This window comes from Nipponia nippon, unplaced genomic scaffold, assembly GCF_047370975.1.
Source record: "Nipponia nippon isolate SJK-2023a ecotype South Korea unplaced genomic scaffold, ASM4737097v1 scaffold_5, whole genome shotgun sequence".
Lineage (NCBI taxonomy): Eukaryota > Metazoa > Chordata > Aves > Pelecaniformes > Threskiornithidae > Nipponia > Nipponia nippon.
Genome location: NW_028262369.1, coordinates 38,278,601 through 38,293,577, shown reverse-complemented (window position 1 = coordinate 38,293,577; position 14,977 = coordinate 38,278,601).

Genomic DNA, 14,977 nt, shown 5'->3' with positions numbered 1-14,977 from the left:
CTGAGGAGTAAAACAGCACAAATGAGCAAGGTTTCCATATGGACGAAAGCACCGGGTTTCTTTTTTGAGCTAAAGAAATGGTTATGGTGACTGCTGCGTTCATTTTCTTTTTATTGGTTTCTTTCCATTACTCTTAACTCCTGGCAGCGGCTTAGAGAATCCCTCCCTGTCTTGGATGGTTTCTTCTTTCAAACATTTGCAGGCAGTTGTTCTGTTCACCCTTTCGTCATCGCTTAGCTCATTTAGTCTTTTCTCATAAGTCAGTCCCTCCCCTTACCTAATCATGGTGCTGCTTTTCCCTGAACTCCCTCTCGGTTGCTCCTTTGTTTTACGGTGACACGTAATCCTGCCATTGTTAAAGTTTCCTGTTGTGGACTTTTGGGTTATTTTTGTTCAGAGTTGCTGCAGTACTTGGAGGACTGAGCTAAGCTTCCCCTGTGAAGAATAATTACAGGCAAGGTCACTGATACTGCAACAGAAAATATGGTCCATGGGTAATTACAGCTGATGGGTTTGGGGATGGAGGTTTAGTGCAGTTCTGGTATGTGAGCTTCTGGTGGAAGAAGGCCCAAAAATTCACGTTCGATATTAAACGCACAATTGGGGCTCCAGATACCTTTGCTCCACCGGAAAGATTTTGCTGCCTGCAGAAACTGAAATTTATTTGTGAATTCCTGCATTATTTTCTTTAAGACCATCTAGGCAGTTGGAGTCTGAAGTAATTTGGGGGTATTTGTTTTACTAAAAGTGTTGTTTCTACCAAAACGATAGGCAACAGAAACAGGATTCGACCATCTGTATGGCTGCAAGTGTTTGACATCCTTTGATTTCAGGTTGCCTCTTTGTTTTTCATTGACTCCAGAGGAACGTGGGACAGGACACATAAGAAATGCCATTACTGCAAGCTTAGTGCGTTTGCCTTTACTGTCGATTGTTCTATTCTGTCATTCATAATTTACAAACTCCAGAAGCATTATTGCTGCTACTGAGTGCTACCTTGCAGCACCTGCACTACAACAGAACCAGGAGCAGTGCTGGTTTGCACACGAGTTAAAACTATCACAGACCAGCCTCTGAACCCAGTCGGACACAGGGACGTATCGCACCGGCAGCGCTTACGTGACAATTATCTCTCGTTCACGTAACTGTGGGCCGATTCCTGAGTGTGATCCAGGTTCAGAAGGCCCACTGAATCCTGAACTCCTTGCTCAGCACCAGCATAGCATCTGCCAGGATACAGCCCCCACCTTCTACTGATTTCTGCTCAGGGTTTTGTTTTTTTCTTTTTTTTTTTTTCCTCTCCAATCCCTTGGTAATTTGAGGATGCACCCTGAAAAAACTCAAATCCATCTCCTACCCAAAAGTCTGGGGTCCCAAGAGCAGCCCTGAAGCTGGGGCTGAGGGGATGGTGCTGCGCAGAGCTTGACAGAGCACATCCCCTCTCAGCTTCAGGACAGATCGGGACAAAAAAACAGGGGTTTGAGTGCAAGAGCTTTGTCTATACTTGGAAACATACCCACAATGAAAATGCTTTTCATCAGTCATCTCTCCAACAACTGTTGAAAACAGCATAATCTGCTAACACAGAAAAGCTAAATTGCTTTCAGACGAAGTACTGAAAAACTGCTTCTGTGATTTGATTCAGCTCAAATCCAAAATGCATGATTTGACAGCTCTAGTGCTTCTTAGCTGCTTGAAGTTTCTGTCAAAGTTTATCTTTTCCCCTAGTTTGCTTTTCTCTAGTTTTACATTTTAACCCCTCTCGCCCCAGATTAGTGTTTTTGAAATATGCATTTTAAGTGCACCAGATGTTTCAATGATAGCAGTGCACTGGAAATACAGACTTTTACAGTAAATTGTATGGGTGCTATGGGCTGAGTCTGGGCAGGAGAAGCAAAGCTTCAGAGCAAGGTGAAGAATACGCTATCATTTCTTAAGCCTGCAGCATTTTCTATGTACTAAAACCTACTTTAATCAGAAGGAAAACACTGAAAGGATGTTTAATCTCATAAGCTCTGTTGTTGTTCCTAAGTAAAGAGGAGCCACATTCGTCGCTGGTATGATTTCTATGAAAGCAGTGCCATTACATCAGAGAATAATTTGGCCCAACGCTGGCCAAGCTTCTCTGTAGAGATGCTATTGACAGCTGTCCCCAAGTACGTCGTATTGTTCAGAAAACAGAGAGCTAAAGACATGCCAAAAGAAATAGGACTAACTCCCATTTTCTGACCTTTGGCTGAACCGGAGCTCCTGGATTTGAACGACGCTTTACCTCTGTTACGCTTCTGATCATCATTAGGTTTTCTTCAGTGATCCATCTGAAAACATCTTCCTAACTGGGGAGCTATGCCGCTGTGCTTGGTACGGCTATTGCAGCTCTGAGCCACTGAGCCGTGTGCTTCACGGGATACAGCATCTTACCTAATTTTAGATGTGATGTGATGCAGTGAGTGGGGGTAGCCCACACGAGGCAGGAGGCACGGAGCCCACAGCCAGAGCTCAGAACAAGCACTTTATAATTACTAAATGCTACTTTCAAAATAACGGAGGCTTTTATTACTACCAATGCACCTTTATGGGTGCGATTGAGTAAACAAGCGGTAGGCAAGGACAAACACTTCTGGGGGAGGACATTACGACAAGAGTCAGTCACCAGGCTTGCTGTCCTCAGATGGTGGCTGAGGCTGCCCCAGGTCCTGCCTCCCAGCCTCCCCCCCACACTCTGCCCCCTCTGCTGTTCTCTACCGAAAAGCTGTAGGTGGTCTGACATGCGTGCAGGCTTTTTTCTACCCTCATTCAGGCACTCACAGAGAGATGGCTTAATTCAAGTGCTTGGTTTTCTCTCATACTTGGTTTTCTCAACAGCCTTCTGCCCCTCGCACAAGCCAGACTCTGATACTCGCAGAACCAGTCTGCTCTTAACCAAGTTTATGTACAGAATCTATAAATTAATACAAAGCAGCTCTACTTGTAGGGAAGTGTCTGCTTGCCAGAGCAGTGACCTATCCTGGCGGGTATCCTGGCTCCGATGCTGTATTGGACTGAGTGACGGGTTCCATGGCATGCTCCCCCTGGCTGACGCCCTGCTAAGAGATAACAGACTGTCGGTGGTGGTCCACTTGGCATCATGCTTTGGGCTCGGATGTTTCAAGGTGGATTCGAGTCTTTTACTTCATTAAACCTCAGCTTGGAATGTTTTTCCCTAGTTCCCGCCCCCCGCAAAATTCCACCATTGAATTACCCACCTTTTTGTCCACTGTCTTTAAATGGTCATTTGCAGATCTTTTACTGCTAGCAAACCTGTGTCGATAAATCATAATATAAAACCACAAACAGCACATTCTTAATGAAAATATCCTTTTACACATCTAAATGATAAAGTAAATGTTTAAGAAACAGGTCCCTAAACTTTTAATGGTATTTTAAAACAATCATCTCAAAATAAACAAAAAAAATGTTTGTTAATCATCTGGAATTTTTAATTTCCTATTTTGCATGGGAACCCGAGTAATCAGACATATGGTATGCTTGTTAGCTGGGAAAGGGTCAGGATTAGAATAGATTCTCAAAATTAGAAAGCACTAAAATATAGCAGCAGCCTTGGCTGCCTAAACTTAAAATAAACAATGTTGTGTGTTAATTGCCGGAACAGATCAACACTCAAAAAACCCCGCACATCTAAATGATTCTCTGAAATACGGTGCCTGGCAGGAGAGAGGAAGTCTCAGAGGACTGGGGATGAGCTAGTCAATAATTTACCCGCAAAGGGGATTATCTGATACAGACATAGCTGATAAGGAGCAAAATGTGAAGTGTTGTTTGGTGGCTTCTGTATGAGCTCAGTAGCTTTAAGAGTCGTGGGATTCCTAATGCAGAAGAGGCCGGTCAGATAAAAGTAATCATATTTTTTGATTTATAGTGCTAAGCATCACTGAGCTATTAGGCAGTTAAAGCATGTTCTGGGCTAAGTTTTCACGTGTGGAAACGCAGTTCATAGGCCGTACTGCTGCTGTCAGCGGAGGTACGATAGAATGAAAATCTCCACATAATCGTTCTAGTTTGGTAGCAGTGTGATTCCTTAAACCGCTAGGGTGATGGCAGAAGACAGCTCCCAATGTTTTCCTGCGTCATTAGACTAGGCCCACGCAGAGGATGAATGGATATGTGGTTTACTGCTTATACGTGACACTGGTCCAGGCCGACGCTGCTTCCGACAGCGGAAGTCGGCATACATCCTGCACCGTGCTTCGCGCTTATTCATCAGCCGACAGTCGCTTACGTGGAATGCGTCTGACCCCACTGCAATTATGCCTGCTATGTTCAGACTTGCCCCCATTTCAATGCACACAGAAGGTTTTCTTCCTCTGTTGTTTTTCTATCATATATTTGAGCCTTGCACTTCACTGGGAATCAGTTTGAATTCAACTATAGGAGGGGGGAAAAAAACTACACCAAAAAAATTTAGCGATAATTTAGAATTTCAACTCTGGCTACTTCACACTCCTTCACTAAGGGAACAACCCAGGAGACAATGTACTTCACTGCTCCAGGGTTCCTTTGGTACAAAGGCCATGGTGGGCACAGCCTCTGAAGTGGGTAACCTCACAGGAGAGTAAGCAGTGTTGAAGACAACTGTTCGGAACAGTCTTTTGTGGTGAGAGGACGTAAATAACAGCAATCTGTGGCCTACACTAATTGTCAGTCCAACTATTCAGGCATCATACGCACAGCATGCACCTCTTTCATTTTTACTTTCTCCTTTCCTAGGTTGTCAACGGTTGTCTCTCCGCTGGGCTGCACCCAATTCAGCTAGGTCAGTGACTCCACGTTTAAAAGTCTCTTTGTCATTACTTCTAGAAGTGCCTTTGTATCCTCCAAGCTCTGGCTGTGAGACACTCACACAGTTGAAAGATCATAGTTTGAGAGCTTCGTTCTTCCCTTCCACAGCTGTAGGCGTTGCTGGTGGATGTGATTTGCAGAGTTGTTCAAGCAGTCCAGGCTGCACTGCCAGAAGTTTCTATATGAACAACTATCACACTGAAGTATTTAGAATTAAGGCTGTGTGTATTTGCATATACATACACATGTGCTTACATACTGAAACAAGCCTGCATGCAGCTGAGATGAGAGATAAGATTGTTTACTATAGCACAAACATAAGGGGATGAAACATCCATGCAAGCTGTTTTGGTCTAACTGTGGTTGGACTGTATATGGCACAATGACTTTGTTCAGCAAGAGGCTAAAGATTATATATTTACACTTGAGACCTTTAAGACTCAGACTATGCAGTAGACAACTTCCCCTTTAGACTGGCTAATAACAATTGAAGAGACTGAACCGTGCATTTTTCTGCCTGGCTTTGTCTGCTGTATTGCATTTTCAGAGCACTGTATATGACAAACCTTCCAGGAATCCCAAACACAAATGAAAGTTCCACTGAATCACTTGAAGCAGCTGAAGAACACCATCAGTGAGGCCACACAACTGTGTGGAATGTGGTGAATTTCCAGGAATAGGATTGTTTCCCAGAGATTATTGTGTACAATACAAGCGTAAAGAGGGAACAAAGGTAATGCTGTCAGTCTCCGCACCACTAGGCTATTTTAGTTTGTGAAAAGAAGAATGAGGAAAGCAGACATGTTAGAAGACCTTTGCTAGGCTAACAGGAAGCCTATATGTCAAGAGCAAACCCTGAAACAAAGCAGTACAAAAATTATCTCGGCATAAAATATCATCTCTCCACGATTTTATCTTATGAAACCCAATCCACTTTTAGCTTGAATACAGTGCTAATGGAGATGTTCAGAGCTCTATGTCCATGCTTCCATCTAGCAACAATAAAGGAATGACTAGGTAAAAGGCAATGATTATATAGAAACAGGTGAACTCTGCAGTTCTGAGGGGAAAGCAAGCCGTGCATTTTGGGGTTCAAAAGCAATAGGAACCCTGTCCATTCAGGTTCATTAAGAAGTCAGTCCTGCTGACTAGAGCCTACTCTGAAGCAGTGGTTAAGCAGAGCACTTTCAAAGCAAGGTACCACACAGCATGTGCAAAAATTTGGCCTCTGGATATAATGAAAGCAGTCCTCCCAGTAGAGCCTTCTGGTCTTTTCCTTCAGGGAACCTCTACTCCAGCATGCTGGAGGAAATCTTACTTTTAAATGAGGTGACTCTTAGAGGTGCAAAATCTAGTATGGTTTCAACCCTGGAAGTGTTTGCTTCTCAACTTTATCAAGCACAGCTCAGGTCCTGACACTGGCTATTGGCGAGTAAAGACAGCAATTTCTAATATGACATCAGGTGTCAAACGCAGGTGACATCATGGTTGCTGTTCAGTGTTTGCATACCTCCAATTTCAGGTGGTCTTTCCACCATATACAAAGATGCTTGGATGGAACACAAAAACTAGGTATAGCATTTCATGAAACAGGTTTTCAAACGCTCTCGTATTTCTGTTACTCATTTACTTTTTGGTACAGCAGAGAGAGAGGCAGGAATAGGAAAACCCCACTTACATGAGTCCAAGGATATGCAACTAGACACAGTCTGCTTATCAAAGTTTAAAGAACAATGACATGATCCTATAGTTACTTTTCATATCTACTTACTGCACAGAACAGCCTGTGTCCATACAGCTAAACTCCCTTATTGCCACCAACAGGGTTGTGTCCACACTGCCAGCTGGAAACAGTTGCTGGCCTGTGCCACGCAGACCATTGCTGGGAAGGGTGCTGACTGGCCCAGACCTGTGCCATAAACTATACCACAATTTGCAGCATAATAGTGCTCGGGCCTCTGCCCTGGGCCTGTTTAGCTTACCCATGCAGATGTTGTCTGCACAGCTGCAGAAATATTTGTACACACAGGGAAGGAGGGAGGCAGGAAAGGGCAGCAGAGCCATCTCCCTCAGCAGTACCATCAGCTCATGCCAGCTCACGCTATTCATGGCATTTCAGCTTAGCGCTGACAACAGCACTGTATGCCAGATAGATAGCCCTCCTCCAGTCTTACATCGGGAAAACACACGGCGGTGTCAGTCTGCTAAAGGTGATACACCAGCTCTGCACAGAAAACAGGCACAGAACTTCTTCCCCCTGCGCCTACATTTTGCCATTACCTCCATAGCATCTCAGTGGTGTGGCCTTTAGTCTCCGTATTGCAGTATGACACCCCCTGCCCCGAACCACTGTGCAGAAATCCTGGGCTAGTCCAAATGAGCTGGGAGAGCTGCCTGGCACAGCCCATGGGCCTAGCTTATAGCCCAGAAGCAGTCAAGCTGCATTAGCTAAAAAGGAGACAGCAATGCACAGCAGCCCAGCCAGAACATAGGACAGTCTGCATTCCCTCTCCTGGCAAGTTTCTTGACAGCAAGTGAAAAGACAACTCCTACAGGGGAAAAAAAAGAGTTTGTAAAGTACTGTTTCTTTTTCTTCCAGTCTAACGAATAAAAACATATTACTGGTTCAAGTTCTATAAATTTGACATGAACACTGTGTTTTTATGAAAAAACATTGAGAGGAAGTTACGAACAACTTCCCAACAGAAGAATCAGCAATAATGAAAAGCCTGACTAGTTAAAGCCTTGATAATTAAACCTAGGCAATCTTATTCTGTGCCTTTGGATAGCTCCATCTTCCCTTCCTCTCCCCCGTCTTCAATGTTTCTCTTAGACCTAGCAGATAAAGTTATAAGCTGAAATGAGATTTGGTATATATAGACACACACTTGAAACTCTGATCCATGCTCTCCCTAAAAGTGTTGCTTTCTTCACCTCTTTCGAAGTTCATTAAAAGTAGAGTGGATGACTTAGCCCAGAGGATACTGCATTCATAGTAACAAATATGGTTTCTGCAGATTTCTTAGGATGGAGACTATTTATATCATATTCCCACAGGAAATCAGGTAAGGAATAAGCATTAAAGTAATGATGCAATCTATGTCATCCCCCAATAAACCTTGAATGTGCTGTTGATTTCAAAGAAATTTAAGAAAAGAATGGAAGTCTCAGATCAACTGAGTCCCTTCAAGTTGCACGAAAACAAGCAACTGGCTACCTAGGGGAAGAAGATCCTGCAAGTGTTCCAGCAAAGAGAAAGCCTGCAAGATTAACACCAGAAAATCTGTAAGAGGGAGGTCACTTTTAAATACCCCGACTATGAGGAAACCTTCAGGGACACTGATCTGTAGGCCAGGCTTCTTTCCTTCAGCTGCTTAGGAAATGATGCAGTGTTAGGCTCTTCCTCCCTGCTTTCAGTTTTCTTAACTTCCATGCAGTTATGGAACAGTTTGTCAGAGACTTCAGATAGACTGTGTGCTTGTCCAAGCTGGAAACAGTAAAAAGCATCTTCAAGTAGGAATGTAAAGATAACACTTCTGCATCGGGAAAATCCTAGGGATCCCCGAGAGTTCTTATGATGCTGATGGAGTGCATATTGTACGGACAGGACACACACATTAGCTGGAAGACCTACAATGCTGACACACAGCAATGGCTCCAGAAAAGTTTTCTTTATTGCTCTACTTTCTTGGCTTTGCCAGTGTTTCACGAGGCACTCACCAAAAGCAACCTCAGGCACAGAAAGGCAAAGGCCTTCAGATTTGTTTTTTTCTTGCTCCTAGTACCTTTAAAAAGCCCACTGTGAGAAACTACTAACTCCTGTTTTACATCTCCTGTCCTCCTAACCTTGGACAGTGGCAGGATCAGCAACATCCCATCATGAACATTTAAAGCATTTAGAGAAATGAACTGCTACAAGCAAGAGACTGTCCTTTAATTATGTAGTAGTGCTCTATTAGAAGATGATGATGTTGACCTCTAGTGACTAGTCTGGGGATACCTGGTGGCATGATCATAGAATCTTAGGTTGGAAAAGACCTTTAAGATCATCAAGTCCAACCGTTACCCTAGCACTGCCAAGTCCACCACTAAACCATGTCCCTAAGCACCACAGCTACCCGTCTTTTAAATACTTACAGGGATGGGGACTCAACCACTTCCCTGGGCAGCCTGTTCCAGGGCCTGACAGCCCTTTCAGGGAAGAAACTTTTCCTAATATCCAACCTAAACCTCCCCTGGCACAGCTTGAGGCTGTTTCCTCTTGTCCTATTGCTTGTTACTTGGGAGAAGAGACCGACCCTCACCTCACTACAACCTCCTTTCAGGTAGTTGTAGAGAGCGAGAAGGTCTCCCCTCAGCCTCCTTTTCTGCAGACTAAACAATCGCAGTTCCTTCAGCCACTCCTCACAAGACTTGTGCTCTAGACCCTTCACCAGCTTCATTGCTCTTCTTGGGACACGCTCCAGCACCTCAGTGGTGTCTTGTAGCAATGATCACAGTGAAACGTTTCTGTGAACAGCTAGCCAAAAATTTCACTGAAGCTGGCACACGGGAACAGCCATCCTCCTCATGGAGGTGAGTAATTACACATCCCTTTTGTGGAACAGAAACCCCCAGCTGAAACAAAGACCCCAGAAACACTGATATACAGCCTGAATTATGCATGCAGAAAGATTTAAATACAGAATGATTGTACGTGGATGCCTTGAGCTGTACAGTGGCTGCAACCTCAAGAGAGAAAGTGCACCCAGATTGAGTGGAAGGACTGGACAAAGTGGCCCATGGAGGCAGACATCGTGGTATAATCCCAGGAGAAAAACAGAGGGTGAGCAGTCAGTTAGGAAAGGACCTGGAAGCAATGTATTAAATCGATTTCCCAAAACACAGAAATGAAGCAAGAGGAGACAATTACAATTCATTGTAAATAAGCAAAACAGCAGAGGAACACCCCAACCCACTGTCTATTTCTTAACTGACATATCCCATTAGACACAACATTTTGCCAGATCATTACAAATGGAAAATATTGTTAGACATTTAAATACTGGCCATCAGCGAGTTATACATTTGATTTTTAAATCTCATCCATTCTACATAATGAAACTATTTATTCAATTCTGTTTGAAAATCATGTAGCGCATGTTAAGTTGCACATTCACGGAACAAAATGGAAGACAATATATGATGCCTTAGGAAGTTACTCAGATCTTATCCACAGATTCAAAATGACAAGTGTTTTATTTTCCCACTTATTCAAAAGAAATGAAGAAAAACACTCTTCCCAGCAGATCCACTCAAGGCATATGAAGAAAACAGATATTCAGGAAAAGGGTAGAGAACGAAAATGACTCGAGGATTGGGAAGGAGAGGACGTTCCAAACGAGTGACACAGCCCAAGTGATGTAGTGACTATACTGCCCCATGCAGAGAGACACCAACAAAAGGGAAATTCGGTGAGCAGAGCGTGCTTCCAGATAACTATTCTGACATGGATTTGAAGTGGGGAGAAAATGAACATAATGTCTAGTCCCTCCAGAGCATTCCATTTAATACAACTTTTCTAATAGAGCATAACATCCATCTTGATATCGCTGCTTACTTCTCAGCTTGGACTGATTAGCATCAAAACTAGGCAAAGACACCCTGGCAGCAAAAAAGTAAAATGCAAATGCACATTTTGCCACTCAAATTCATAACTTAAATTAAGGAATTCACTTTTTTTTTTTGCCATTTGGGTAGTGCATTTGCTTTGCACAGAGTGGCTAACTGGCAGCGTGAAGATGAAGTGGTCCTGCTGTCCCCCATAAGAGTTTCATTCCTCGTTTTCAGGGCTTTGCTCCACACTGCAGTGACTGGAAATTGAGGGTGTGTTTACAGTCAAAGCTCAGAGAGCTTAAATTGTGATTTGTTTTTAATTCATTAAAATATTTTTAAAACTGTCTTTTTGAAGAAATTGTCCATACCTGAAATCATCAGTACCCATTTAGTCATGCAATAGCGCCGGCAGGGGGAGATGAAGAGTAAAATATGCCTAAAGCTGCATAAAGCATGGGTAGGAGAGAAATTTTACAGTAGAAATGCCTTTCGCAGGGGTCTGGGAGCATTTAAAAGCAGAAATAAACTGGCATTTAAACAGAAGAGTTAAAAAATAAAACAAATGTAAAACAAAATACTAAGGAGCAAGACCACAAGGTAAATATTCTCTACAACCACTTGTTTTAGTTTTCTGGGTATAGCTGATTATTTCTGAACACTTACCTAGTAGCTTAATTTTTGAATCTTTAATAATCACACACACATACCTTATACATTTGTGTAACTGTCCATAAATGACTGCAATCCTTTCGTTAGCATTCCTCAGCACATATTCTCTCTCTCAACTGGAGATTTTCTCAGGACATGTATCATTTTGGGAGGGAAAGGCAAAGACATTACTTGGCATATCCAAACGTGTCAGCTCCCTAGCTGCACAGGATGCGTTTCCCATGCTTCACTGGCAATCTGATTCAATATCAGTACGTACAGCTTACACTAAAAAAGCTCTCTGATTTTTTAGCATACCACTTTGGCTGAGAAAGAATTCAGGTAAATGCTACTCCCTCCCCACTGACCTATGGACTTACATGACTGTCAAAGAAGCCACTGGCTTAACCCTATGAAGATGGCAAAAATACAGCTGTTAGCTAAATGAATGCTAAGGATGCAAACAGAAATGCTGACATTGGGAGGGACTCAGACCTATAACCAAAGCTTTCCCCTCCAAATAGCATTTTTTCCAGTACTCTTTGGCAGCTCACTTCTTTCAACATATAGCAAGGGACAGCCTCTAGAGAATTATTGAGTTTGCCTCCCAGTCTGTGTGTTTCTTACTCCATGTTCTACACTTGGATACGGCCACTATTTAGGTCCCATTTCTATCTACGAACGATCACAACTTGCATAAACTGGCACAGCCACCAAAATACTCAGCCCTATTGTGCCCCTCCCAGCTCATTCTCTCATGCCAGCACAAGCAGGAGCTCTCCTACATGCCAGGCTGTAATTTTATCAACAGCTGGACTCTAAGGGGGAAGCAGCAACCACAATGATTTAGCATCTCCCCGCCCTCAGTACAGAAACCGAAGGAACATTTACCTAGACACAAGGGAGGTAACTTTCACTGTCGTCTAGAAGCTGTAGGGGACCCCTTTGCCCTATGAAATTATTACTATGATTAAAACTCACGGGTAGGCCATTAATGAAAGAGTTGAAATCAACTGGCACACAAGCCTTCCTTAATGAGAGAAAGTTTTGAAAAATTCAAGAGGAATATTGCAACTTAAAGGAGCTCAAAGCCTTATTAACCACACTAGACTTCTGCAGCATGGCTTTGTTATTTTCCTTTTAAAAAACAAGCAGCTTTTTTTTAGGGAAGAAAAATCCCTGAACCTTGACTTGTCCTCTGCTCCAGTTCTGTTTTCTTGAGTCTGCAAGGTCCTGGAGCAATACTCCAAGGGAAACAAATGACTGAGATCTGAAGTGATTAAGCCTGAAGTCTTAAAAGACAGCTTGTCATGCACTATTTGCTACTTCACTGCTGACTCAAGAACATTCAGCTCGTGTGTATTCCACTTTCCCATCTGCCCGCTGCTTCAGCTTCTCACCGGCAGTTGCACATTTCCAGCACAAACATCTTTGATGTATTAAGAACTAAGTGCAGGGCAGCGTAAAACATGCAGCGCTTTTCATCAAAGTATGAGAAGCACTACTCTATTGACTATTAATCTTTGTGAGCTTAACTTACTAAAAGCCTCCATTTTAACATAATAAATAATGTAACTGTGTTGTAGCCTACTGCAACTAGAAGCTTTATGTAGAATCTCAGAGTCCTTTGCTATAGAATATGAGGCTTTGTTTATACTCTTGATGGATCTGTGGCAATGAAAACCAATCCCTCTTTATAAGTTGCTAGCATTATTAAATCCAGAAAAACAGGCAGCTATAGCTAAAAGCAAGACTCAGTAAATTTAAAACTTTGTACCTAAAGTTTATCAGAGTTTTCTCTGAACCAATGCAGGAAAAAATATGTTATCAGTTAAGACCATTCAGTGGATTTATTTCTCAAACTAGCAAAACCACGCACACTTGGCATAAACCCAGACTTAAATCAAATAAGATTCATATGTCCTTGCCTTTGACATTGTTGCTTGTTTCTAGCAATTTTTTAAAACAAAAAACTGTTATCCATTTCCTTTTCATGCATATGTTATAATTTATATCCACAGAACAGAAAGAAAACAAATGATTGTTTTACAAGCTCCTTTTATCAAGACATCTTTAAGAAAAAAAGGGTTATTTGGAATGGTATGAATACCCTGAACTCCCACTGGCTTTGAGTGGGAGTCAAGCACATTCACTAAGCAGTTACTCAAAAACTCAGCACCTTACAGAATCAGTCCCTGAGCAGCCCTCAAGTTACTTCATGAGTTTTCTATAACGAGACAGACTGCTTTGAAGAAAAACTAGCAGTGTCTGTCATCAGCCAGATTAAGCAACTGATTCAGGAGTGAAAATGGCTTGCTCTGCAACAGTTGGACCAGCTCCTGCCCTAGCTTCTCTCCCCTCTTTAGTTTTCTATCTCCACCACAGGAGTGGCTCTGTTGCTTTGCCATAGCCACTTAACTTTTGCCTACCTCACAAAAAGCGATGCCAACTTTGGGTTACCTTAATAACCCAGACTAAAATACAACGACTCAGCAGCTACTGCTGGAGAACCTGAATCATCCCTAAGTAGCAGAAAACTCCCAAAGGAGCACAGAAACCCCTATCACTGCTCCATAATCAGAGCACTAATCTAGATAAAACATAGGCAACCTGAGGAAAGCTAACAGTGTTGGGGATTAATGAGCCCACATTGTCGCCAATTATCATGGGTTACACATCCTGAAAGCCTGATTAGTTTCCCTCCTACTCCTAAATTTTCAGGCAACCATTGCAGCCAAGGTAACTGAGCAGATCTGTTATCCAATAAGATCAGTACAAGACATGCTATTGGTGAACTCTTGAAGAGTTTTTTTAATCTTTCTATTCTTACACTTTCTACTTCATTTATACCTTATTTTAGATAAACATATTTAGTATATTACTATGTCCTAGACCTGTTTGATACCAGATCTGGATTCAATACCTATGTATGTGTGTATATGTAGAGAGAGATATACATGTTATAGCCCATGTAAAGAAGTTGTGACCTTTTGGTTGTAATAATGTACTATAAAAAAAAGAGGCAGCCAAGGACGATTACTTTGCAAGCAAACACAAAGTTGCACCCTAAGCAATCATAAGGGAAGGTACAGATCTTTGTCCTGTTCTCCTACTGACTTTGGTACTTGTCGGACTGTACCAAACTAATTCAGCTTGTTAAACCTGCAGAAAATTAGTACAATAAGTAGTGTTTTGCCAGGCTTTTGTATTCAATCAGCTCAGCATAAGGTCCAGCAAAAGGCAAAACAATGATGTAGTGAGACCACAGGGCCAAAGCACAGGGGCCAGAGGATTGGGACCTCCCCTGTGCTGATGCAGAGGGATTAAACACCTTTAGCTGTAATGAGCAACTTCACTTAAAAAAACCCACCAAACTCTTTCATGCACAGTTTTATGCAGTTTTGCTACTGAGCAAGGCAGATTTAAAATGATCAGTCAATTCACTATTTGCTTGCAGGTTAGCTATGTTTTCAATGAAGAGTAGTAAGCTATGTTCCTCCTTTTCCCCTTACCATCCAGATACTAAACCTTAACTCTGACTGAAGAGATTTTCAGTGAGATCACGTTGACTGGCATTTCTACATCCATTACAGTTTTCATCCTTGCACACTTTTCAAATACTAATCACATTAGTTGCTTTGCAACATCTTTTGACAAGAGTATTGGTTCTGCAATACACAGATATGCAAGTATGAGGGAGGGGAAAAAAAAGAAAGAAGTTTTATTCAGAGTTTTATAAGTAAGTTTTATAAATAATAGCAGTAGATTTATAAATAGCATTTTTATAAGAGAAAAAAAGCAATAGCAAGTAATAAATTCACCTGTTTTACAGCATGCCTACAAGCACTATAGACTAATACCTCACTATTAAGCCCCATAACTGTCAACTGCCTAC